Here is an 11,774-nt window from a genome sequence, read left to right on the forward strand (position 1 = left end):
ACATGCCTTAGCTTCGAGAACGATTCACAAACGGCAGAAACCGCTTCAGCAAAGTGCATTTTCACACTCGAGTACTACTGCAAGCACCGCGACCGCGCATGGCACGGAAAGAAAAACAAAATTCAAATACCGCACACGGTAGCCGCTCCTGGGAACTTGTAGCAATAAATTGGGCCAAATGTTTCGTTCTCCCACTTTGTGTAGCTTGCAAATGTTTTCCGTTTACTGGAATAACAATGGCACTCACCACCACCACCACCACGACCACGACCACCAAGCAGTTGCTGCACGCGAAATGCTCTTTCTTCCTCAACCCCGAGATAGACTATACTGTCAATTTCTGACGATAGTACACGGCAAGCTTGGTGTTTAAGTTTCCTCAGTCAAAGGATCTCCGAATACGATGGGAAATTCGGAACCTTAGATGGAACCCGTGCGGTGGCAGTAATAACAATGATGATCGATGAGTTGCCGCATGAGCGAGCGGGAAAGATCGATCGCTGGAGCTGGTTTGCCGAGTGCGAGAATTGCATGGATCCAGCTCCACGTGGCTCACGCTCACGGGATGGGCTCCCAAACAATGAAGTAACTAGCAGACGCACCACAGGAGGCCAGCAGAATAAATGTGACTCGCAATTCCAAAGAAAGCGACTCAGTGTAGTGAGCTGATTCGGTAACTTTTGCAATTGTAAACCAACAAAAAACGTGTCGCTATCAACGTCGTCGTCGTCGTCGAATGGAAATATTTGTTATTTATTGAGGTAGTATCTAACAAGCAACAGGTGTTACTAAATGTGGTCGAGGGCAAAACAAAAATCAAGAACGAGAGCACACACTCTCGCTACGCGATAAGAAGTAGGCGAACTGTAAAATGAAAGCACACACCTTAAAACATGCGAAAAAAGCTGAAGCGCAGGAGCAAAGAAAAAGTGAAGATTTAAAATGGGTCAAACCAAGTGTTAAGGCAACGATCTACAATCATCAAATGGAAACATGCTCTATAAAAGGGGAAAGAGAGCTAAATGAAGAGGAAGAGAAGAAGAATAAAGCATAAGCAAAACATACGATCTACAAAAAAAATCTTGGTAGGATCTCAAATCCCGACCGCAAAGCCATGCTAGAGCCATGGCACATGAAGAGAGGCCTAACCACAAATATACCAAAGCGGGATTCGTGTTTGAGGTGTGTCTAGTGGAAGCAATCACTCAAAATGCCGCGAACGGTGAGAACCGGAAAAACAATACGTTCCAAACGTAGCAAGTAAAGAAAGTAGGAAAGGAGAAACCAGCAGGAAGAATAACAATGAAACCGAGGATAAAAAAAGAGAGAAACGAAGGAAGCAGCAAACAGAAATAAAAGGAAAACCCCTCGAGTAAGCAAGTCCCGTAGCACAGAAGAGGAAATGGAGCAACAAGATAGAAGACAGGCGGGAAGGAAGAAGAAAGCCCAACTGGAAAGTCATATTAACTAATTTAGATATAATAAATATATTAAAATAAAACCAAAAACCATTCAAAAACAAGTTGGATTGAGTTCGTTTTGTTTTACTCGTTTTGTGTTTCGATTATGAACGATTTTCTGTTCTTAAATTCGTAGTCCGCAAAAAGCGTAGCTGACGACGACGCCCAAAACGACCTGCCAGACCAAACCAGCGGGGGTAGCGGGGTCGTGCAGGGTCGGTGGTTGCCTGGAAGCAATGACCGCTGGAACCGTGATCGCTTTCTCGTAGATGCGCGCCCCAAATCACAGCTGACACTGCGCGCTGCTGTTTCTCTCTAATTCTCTCGTCACTGTTGGGCTCTTTCGATTGCACCGCACCGCATGACTCAATGCCACCAGCAGCAGCACCGCACGCACGCACATGCCTATGTTTAATGTCACCTTTTCGCCTATCACCAGCACCACCACCACCACCACCAACCGCCCACATCATGTCCACACTGCACGAACACGATTGGGCATCCGCCAAATCACCCTCTTCACCTGTGTGTATCATATACCGTTAGCCTTCCCCCCCCCCCCTCGGTATGATTGAGGCGAGCCAAACAAAAGAAAAAAAGGCGTCATGAATGGACCAGTGGCCTTGTGGGTTTGGGCGGTGGCCCCTTCTTTCCGCAACATCCTTTTCCTACCAAAACCAATAATAAAAAAAAAACAAAGTCAGGTGCTGCGTTGAGCGCAAGACAAGTTTAAGACCAGTGGTTAGAGTATTAGTATCCCATCCCACTGAAGCCCACCAGATAAGAAACGCGTTACGCAAACAGCATTCCCTAGAACAGCACGTAGCACGCAAAGAAGCAAATGGCCACTAGAAGGCGCGCAGCTGGATCTAACGAATTCTGCATCGTGGCCAGAGGGACTACGAAGTCCGACAACTTTTCCTAGTTTGCTAGAACGTTACCGTGCGTAAAGCGCCTGTGTTCACACCACTTATACACACAGACACACTCACACCAACACCAAGTGACGTAGGCGGAAGTAAAAGGGCAAATGTCACGTCCGGAAAGCCGATACGGTCCTATCCAATGTGTGGCTCGGATGATGGCACTACTTCATCCATCTGCTATACCGCACGGTCAACGGATGGTCAACGATTCTCTTCTACAACTCGAACTCCACGACGCGCTGTGGCACTCTCCGATATCGCACACATTCCATTTGCGATATCTCTTCTACAGAAACGGCAGCTTATCGGGTAAGTGTAATATGGCCAAATGGCTCCTTCCTTCTTAAGCTGGAATGATTGAATATGATTTGAATGATCCCATAACATGTTCCATAACATAACATGTTGCATATACGTTCCATAACATGTACGTTCCATAACATGTTGCAGCCACCATGTGGCATATCCACCTGGGAGATGCGGATCCTTTACATCGGGGGTCTCAAATTCGCGGCCCACCAAATTATTTAGTGCAGCCCACGGTCACATCCATCGTGTATTTTTAAGTTAAGTTTGATCCTTTCTTGTATGTTCTATGTAATTTTATTCTATGCATATGTTGGGATAGAAGATGGGTAGATAAATTCAATGACATTAGTGTTCAAATAATTGAATGCAGAAGCCATTTTTTTCAAAATTTCAACATTCGCAACATAATGGCGATTGAAATCCTTGGGTGTTTTTCCGATTTTAATTTCTATGTTTTTAAAACTCCTGAAAGTATGCAATTTTACCGATAACCTGGCGCCTCCATTATCAAGGTTTCGGCAACGGAGCTACATCTTTTCGGTTTCCCGGCTCGGGGATCAATTTTAGAATTGCCTCCAAATTGTGTGGTCCGCGGACTGGTTAATACTTTTTTCTACGGCCCTTTTCAATACCCTTTCTCTACAAAGATGTGGGAACTGGTTTATACCATGCAAAGTTTCGTCGTTTGCCTCCCTCCCTTTGGACCATTTTAACCCTTACCCCCCTAATCGTGACCGCGCTTTCGATTTTTCCAATTTTCCGAGCCGTGTATATGTGCTCAGTGCTTCTGCCCATTCGGTGAGAAGTTTCCGTTTCTTTTCCGTCGAAATGTCCTTTGAGATTGGGCATTGGGACCACATCACATCAACGGCCGCCGAACTGCCGGTTTGTTACAGCCATAACGCCTACAATGTCGTCGATCGGAAGGCGAACCTCCCTCACCCTCCCAAATGTGGCACGAACACGAACGCGGATACACGTGTCGCTTCCGTTCGCGTGCGTTCCATTGCATCATTGGGGATCATGTTTGACGTGCTACTTCAGTGGCATGCGTGTGGAAAGACACGGGCAGAACACGCCGACGTCCCCACATGCGATTGGGAATTGTGAGCGCGAGCTGTGAAGGCGCTTCGGTGACAGCTTCGGTGTTTGATGCTGCGGTGACAGGAAAACCTGACATGTCCCTTGCTGGCAAACGAAGGCAAATGCTAGCCATCCAGCGCCACCTCTACTTCCAAGAGAGAGAGAGAGATCCGTCCGGAGAAAGCAAACAAAACTTGGACGAAACAGTCCTGGAATTTCTTGCGAATTCTGTGCTATTCTAGACAAGACATTGTCTTGGTAACTTAGTCGCACCTAGCGCTTCTTCCACAGTAGGGCGCATCGACAAGGTAAACAAATGCCTGCCGCAGCTTTGCTCAATTACCTTACCGCTTACGGATGTCTCATTACCTAGTACGTTGTGGTCCCGGACCGAGATGTCCGTGTACCCTCTCCCTTCTCCGTTGGTCCATTCTGCGAATGACGTCAACAGGTTTAATTGATTCAATTAGTTTTCTTTTTCCACCAGCTACGACGACGACTCGCAACATAATTCCATACCCCTCTCGCGCTCACGCACACTGCCAAATCAACCCCAATCCCCGAAAGCCGTGCCCCGAAATTACAACGACGACCCAGCAATACCAATGATACTAACACCGTACCTTAGGGTCAACTGTTGCGAGTGAGCGAGCAAGTGAAGCAGCTCACCAGCGAGTGTCCTGAGCAAGTGCCGAATGCCAAGCGGAAAAGCTCAGACACAGCGCCGCGCCTGCTGCTGGTGGGGCTCCACAACTTTCTCCACTTTGCCTAGCAGACACACATACAGTCGGTCCTTCTTCAACCGTGTTGCGTGGTCGAGTTGACGTACGAAAACGTCGTTCTCACCTGCTCGCCGTTCACCTGCTCAGACGGCGCGCTCAGCTCGTTTGCATTCGGTGGCGATGGCGGAGATGGCGGAGACGGTAAAAGTAAAGAAGGGACAAGGGACGCTGCGAGCCCACCCGACCCGAGCCCGAGTTGGGTAAAAGGTATTCGAGGTCTAAAAATAGAACAACTTACCGCCCACCCCCCTCCATTCGGCACTCCCAGTTCCCCGGCACTTGAATACCGCAGTTCGTCCGACCGAAGGAGAACCGAAACCGAAACGTTCCATTCTGGGTCTGGGAAAGGACGCTAGGACGATGCCAGGCCAACGATTGTTTGGGTTCGGAACCGGTACCACCGCGCTCACGGAAGGCACGTACGTCAGGGCGTGCAGGTATAGGCCCGTCCCCTTGACGAACCCACTCTCACACACCCACCCACACACCGCTCTCTCTCTCTCTCTCCGCCTATCGCAGGCAGAAGAGCCACAAAGAGGGCAACCATTTCGATTAATCTTTAACTAAGCGCTCTTCGTACCCGGTATGCTCCCTCCCCCCTCGCTGCTGCAGAGGAACCTTGGCTTCGAATGACTTTTCCTTTGTGCTGACGTTGCTGCTGCCAGTGCCAGTGGTGGTGCTGTCTGGGTCCGGTGAAGGATTTGACTTCGTGGTGGACGTAGTAGATCGGGCACCGCTCGCTATCTACGACTCCTTGTTGACTGCGACCGGTGGTTAAGATTGATGGCGAAGGACGATTTGTACCAACCGGACCAAAGCAGGAACCCGTCACAGACCGGTGAGAAGGGGGAGGGCTTGTGTCTATTTTTGGATTTTAGGAATGTGCAACGACAACAAACAAAGCGTACCGGGGCTTGAAGAGACACTCCGGAGCGTCACCGTCGCTCCGCGAATGCTCTCTCTCTCTCCCAGAACCTGTCCTTCAGCAATTACATTTGCCTTTTTGCTACATTCTGCGTATAATTGAACCAATTCAAAGCGCGCCCCATAGTGAGCTACTCCCCCCAAGGCAGAGGCCTAGCCCAATTATCTAGCGCGCGAAATGCGCAACCACGGCTACAGAAAACGGCGTGGTCCTGATGCCGTACCGTGGCTAAGTGGAGCTCGCGGTCGCTTGTGAATGCGCGCAGCATCTAAAATGAGCCACTGGCACGCGATTTCGCGATTCCAAAAAGTAGGAACTAGATACGAGAGATAGAGAGAGAGAAAATGTACAGGAAAAAAAAAACAAGATAATGGTACCATTTACCACACTACTCGGCGCACATGATGCACCAAGTTGCCGATTTGCCGCTAGCAGCGGGATGCCAACCTTTTTGCTGGGAACGGAAGTAATTGAAACGAGGGCATAAGAAAATCGAACTCCCGAACCGCTTATTACGAGTATCTGTGCCTTCCGTTATTTACTTGTTGGTATTTTATGCTTCCCTGGCAAACGTTTTAAGCTATGCTGCTTAACTGTAGAATTCTGATCCACGCTTGAGGGAAATTAAGTTGTAGATCGTGATGGAACAAATGGAGTATCGACACTGACACCCCACAGAAAGGGGAGACCGAGGGAAGCAGAGAAAGAAACGAAAAGACACACAGAACGCCGCAACCTGAATCGAACCGGATCGGATCGTGATGTACGAGACCAAGGTTTGTTTAGTTGGCGGAAATTTGATTAGCACTCTTACACCGCGGTTAATGGTTTTCCCGCAAAAACCCGACTCGCCACACACTTTACTCAACTTCCACCCCACCTTCTGCAAGCGTGTGGTCCTCGTGCGGTCACCTCACGACACAGGTGAACCAATGTTACTCGTTCGCTAATACCAAGAAATGCGCTACATCATCATCATCACCATCACCATCGGGGACGTCTTCGTCATCGTCGCGCAAATGCCGCTTTGGCCTCCTTTCCTACCGTTAATATGTCCCCGGTGGCTCATTTGTCGGAGGTGAAAAGTATCATAAACAAGCGCACATCCTTCGGATAATGTGTTCTCCGAGGGAGAGAGAGAAAGAGAGAGAGAGAGAGAGAGAGAGAGAGAGAGAGAGAGAGAGAGAGAGAGAGAGAGAAGAGTAGAGCAGGAACTGATGTTCTCAGTTTGACGCAAGGAGAACCTGTGGTCCACACGTGTCGGTAGTTCGGTCAAAGTCGATAAGTAATCCCGTCGATGCCTAACTCCCCCGATGGGAATGGTTGGAAGCTGAAAATGTGAGAATATTGGCAATGAACATCTGAGGTAGTGAGAAGAAATTAAATCATAAAGCCATCAGCACACAGAGAAGTCCAGGGCGCAAATCCTAGCTGTTCCCGAGTTCTGTGCCGCGGAAGTTTCGACTTTGACAACGCAGCGAACTGCTGGCGAACCAAAACACTCACAAAGGCCGACAGACAGCCCTGCTGATGTGGTTGGTTTCGCTACTACTCCGGCTACGGCAGCGGCAAATATGCTGACGCGGGACGGGAAAGCACTTTGCACTTCGCTTTCGAATTCACGGCAAGTGGCGCCACATCATCATGTATTTCGGTCACACAATTCCCAACGGCCGTTCCCCAACTGCTACGCATGCCTCTTCCACACCCCGGGCACCTAACTGACGTTGCTTCGTTTTAATGGAAAACTTCAACACGACATTTTCCGCTCAAACTTTTTCAGCCAACGCTGTTGCTGTTCCAACACACATGAACAGACACGTGTGCCATAAGATTATTATTACACTTTTGAATTGCGACGAAGTCACTTGGAGTATTGGAGCCTAGCCTCAGAGGAAGATACATTATTAATGATCACACGGTAAAGCTAAACTGTGTTACGTATCTGTTTGGTAGCGATTACAGCGAATACAGGTGCGACATATAAAAAGAGAGAGAGGCGGGAGTCAATCGTTAAGTAAGGATAGTGCTTTCTCAATCATGAGCTCCTTAGGACCTCGCTTCAAACTATGCCGGTAGTTTGCCACCCTTGGAGACGAGCCACTGAGACAGTGACGCTCGTGATCCACTGCTCGAGATCCTAGACACCACAATGAAACCATTTGGTGATGATTCCGATGCCATAAAACCCTTCGGAACCGCAAACCCTTCGCCGGCAGTAACTACTCTTCAGGTAGTGTAACGGGATGTGTCATCAAAAACCCACCGTTCATTCCCAGACACCCTGACCTTCCTTCGTTCGACGTTACGAACCCGGGACCGAGGGTACGGAGCTAAGGTGATCACCAAAAGCTAGAAGGAACAGAAAAGATGCCTCCAAGCACAAGAACCACGCGGTATTGCGTTACCCCTTCATGGTAAACCCAGCCAGCCACCACCCAACCACCAACTCCGTCGTTTCCTCCACCGAAAAGCACCGGAAATGAGGAGCGAGCAAAATCTCAATGAATAACAGAAAACGTCTTCATCCGCTGGGCCGGGGGTTGGCGCTTTTATGGTCTCGGTCCCTCTCCCCCCCGTGGTCTGGAGGGGTCAGACCGGAGCGGGGCGCAGGGAAACGCCGGGTATATGTTTTTCGGGGGTTGCCACCGAGGCCTAACCACCCCACTCCCCCCATTCACCCGGACATCCGGCAGTCCCCGGTCCAATTCCAAGGACGCGAGAGTCAACATTCTGGCAACGGGCACTGGTAAACTCCAGCAAGTGAGCGGGCGAGCGAGCGAGAGAGAGTGAGAAGGAGCGAAAGTTGGAGCAACAACACAGAAAGCAAAAGAGAAGCGGCACGGGGGCATACGAGGCATCGCGAGCAAATAGCGAACGCCGGGCACGTACTGCTGTCTCTCCAGCCCGTGCTCCTACTCATGCTGCTTGCTTTGTCTTGGCTCATCGCTGGGCTGGGTAAATAACATATTTTATATGACGTCATATTGACGTCATCACGCGGCACAACTCCAAGCAGTCCAGGGGGACCAGGGGAACTGCTAACGATGGTGGTGGCTTCGTGACATAAATTTACGGCCATTACAGACTTTCTAACTAACCTTCCTGCTCTCCTGTTCTCCTGCTCTCTCTCTCTCTCTCTCACTCGCTGTTGTTGTTTTTGAACTTCTTCGCAGCGAATCATCGTCATCACCATCATCATGACCACCAGCACAACTTGTCTCATCGAAACTTTTCTCTTTCACACGTTCTTGACCGACCTTCCCGCGGACCCTCAAGTACTTGAGTACCAGGAGTCAGCACGAACCGTGTCCGGTGGGACGATCCGGATCGTTTCATAGCCTTCTGGGGACATCGCGAAGGTCGCACAAGCAATATTCTCAAAGGACTCGACGACGACGACGTTCCATACCTGATGCTGACTGGTGAAGTGCGCTGTGTCAGCGCCATTTTCCGTTCCGCGATTCCCAGCGCAGCGACTTCGCGGTTTATTATTAGACGGCAAAGTGGCGAGGGGTGAGCCGGGGTCTCCCTGCTTGCTTTCCAATTGCCTCGAACTTCACGCCACTCGTACAAAACCACTCGTTTATGCCTCGATAGAAGGCGCGTACCGAGGGCGCGCGCGCGCGCACCCAAGCCCAGCATCTTCGGTGCGGCCCCGGTGAAAGCGATGCCACTCGCAGGAAACAAACACATTCCTTTCCCTTGCCGCCGCCGCCGCCGCCGCCACCACCACGCCACACGATACACCTACACACCCCGTCACCCGCCAAGGTTACGATTCATTCATCGCGCGATCGAGAAACTCTTGTGAATGTAAAAGGATACTCGAGGCGTCCCGCGCGAGGCCCCTGGCGAGGGCGAAAACCACGCAAATCACGGCCAGGAAGGCCTAGGGTGGGAATCGTTTGCTTCGGTGCCGTTTTCTTGGAGACTTGGACTGGGACCTAGAGTGGGAGCGGCAGTCGCCATCGTCGTCGACGTCGTCCATTTCCTTCGCGCTTCGTGCACACCAACAACAATGGCGTCGCTGTCGGTGGCGCGTCATTTCGCTGCTGCTGCTGTTGTTGTTGCTGCTGTTGATAATGTGGTTGTCATTTGATTTTATGGATATCTATCTGACCTCCATTCACCGCCCACCGCTGGTTCTTGTTCCCAGGGGAGAAGAAGGGGGGAGGCGCTGTTTATGATGATGTGGTGCTCTGTTGTTTTTCCTTTTGCTGCCGTTTACTTTGTTGTGTGCGACTCATTGTGGATCATTTTGGCTTTCTCTCTCTCTCGCTCTCTCTCTCTCTCTCTCTCTCTCTCTCTCTCTGTCGCTCTCTCCCTTTCTCTCTCTTTCTGTCTTTCTGATATTGTTTCTATTTTGATATTTTGATATTTTGAAACAACAACGCATTGGCCGTCGGCTGACTCTTGACATCCGGCATTTGACGTCTCGAGCCCCTAGTGACCGAATCCCTGCGGCCAAGGAAGGAATACACTTTCTGGCGGGATATCAATTCCTCTCGAGCACATTCAGTCTCTCTCTCTCTCTCTCTCTCTCTCCGTCTCTCTCTCTCTCTCACACCTTCTCATTGTGATGCATTATTAATGAACAGAAATTTGAAGAATAGCGATGAAGGAGCTTGCTCAGAAAAACTCAGAAAACGAGCGTCAGAAGACTTGGAAAACATTTGAAATTCCAGGCAACCGTGCGTTGCTCGCTGCTTTCATCATCGACTCTGCCATAACCACAAACCATTCGAAACACGGAAGCAGTTCAATCGAGAGAATTGGAGAAACTTTTGATGGAAAAGCTTCACCGCAAGCCAAGGCGTATCGAGACGTAGAGAAGAAAAGTCCTGAGTATGTGTCTGTGCATTTGTTTCTGCATAATTTCGTAATTTTTCACACCATTTTCACCACCACCATCGCACGAAGCAGACGGTGTGCTGAGTGAAGGAGCTATCAGCGAGTTGAAAATTGCAGTCCCCTCGCACACCGACCAAGCGCCAGGAATCCCTATCAGTGGAATCAAACAGACACGCACACACAGAAACAAGTGGAAACCACGCGAAACGATACTTTGAGGTTGAAACAACACACCGATTGGCGCCAGCCAGGATACATTGCATACTTTTGGCCCCGCGAGCGCGAATCTAAATTGAATTTTGAAATACCATCCAAACCACCACCACCACAACCACCATCAACCCATACGCCAATAATCGATCAATATTTCTTCATTTATCGTCACCCGTCGCCCGAGGCGTGCTGGAGCAACATCAAACCGCTCGAAATTCGGCGAGCTCGGGCTCCGGATCCTTTCTTCGGGTTGGAACAATTTGCTCACCAACCCACCGGACACAGCGCCAACCCACCGACACCGCAAACATCGCGGTCCTTTGAAGTTGAGTTTTGAAAAAAAAAACCCCAAAAAACCGACGACCCCCTCCGGCAAAAGATGGATTGTGAAAAATTCCGCGAGAAATCAAATAGAACAAAGCGGTCGCGAGACGAGATGAAGACGAATGGGAAGCAGCAGCAGCAGCACTGCGGTGGTACTGTGCCATCTATCACGTCCCAAAGGCAAAGGCGCCTCGCGGATCGTCGACAGTCTCCGTCCGCCAAAGGGGCCCGAACGCGAGAACGGTTCGCACAAATTGAACATCAATCATTTTGCTTTGATTTCCCGTGAAAGCGCGTGATTGCCGCGCTGCGTTTACATTCCGTTCCGCGACTTGTCCGACCGACCACAGACAGGACGAACGACGGATCGTGGAATCGTTTGAATGGGCACACCACCTCCCTGTCCCGTCCTCCCACTACCCGGTTTCTAAACACATACGAAATCATGTCACTTGTCCCCAGCTGGTCCTGCTCCTGCCCCTGCTCCTGGTGCTCTGTGAATGGCGGCCATTTTCACTGACATTACACCAACACCAGCGGCCTATTTGCCCTGCTGCTGTTGCTCCTTATTCCTTTCCGCGACTAACTTTTATTACCGTGCGTCCGATGGTGCGACCTCGTGGCCCCAACAATTTGTTGGATGGAAAAAGTTTTTCGCTAAATCAAAAGAAAATCCTACAACACCGTCCCCGTCGCCACCGGATCGCCGAAAAGTAATTGCTTCACCTTGCACCTTACCGCGCGTGCGGTGGGAAAATGGTAGAGGTCCTGACTAGAAGCGGGGGGAGCAGGCTAGAAAAAGCTTCCACCACTACCCGAGTGACGCAATCGTGTGCCGTGGGGTAATTGATTATTTTAAATAAACTCCCGACGCTACACGCCATTTCCGTGTCCGTGA

General features: G+C 50.1%; 1 protein-coding gene across 1 annotated transcript in view; it reads left to right on the forward strand.

Moving 5' to 3' along the window:
- LOC126574253 (transcriptional activator protein Pur-beta) overlaps window positions 1–1,600 on the forward strand; it is a 41,487-nt gene extending 39,887 nt beyond the window's left edge. The window contains exon 3 of the mRNA XM_050234330.1: window positions 1–1,600. This exon is cut by the window's left edge and continues 4,941 nt beyond it. The gene's annotated coding sequence lies outside the window, so the exon portion shown is untranslated.
- The last annotated feature ends 10,174 nt before the right edge of the window (window positions 1,601–11,774 follow it).

Source organism: Anopheles aquasalis, chromosome 3, assembly GCF_943734665.1.
Source record: "Anopheles aquasalis chromosome 3, idAnoAquaMG_Q_19, whole genome shotgun sequence".
NCBI classification, from domain to species: domain Eukaryota; kingdom Metazoa; phylum Arthropoda; class Insecta; order Diptera; family Culicidae; genus Anopheles; species Anopheles aquasalis.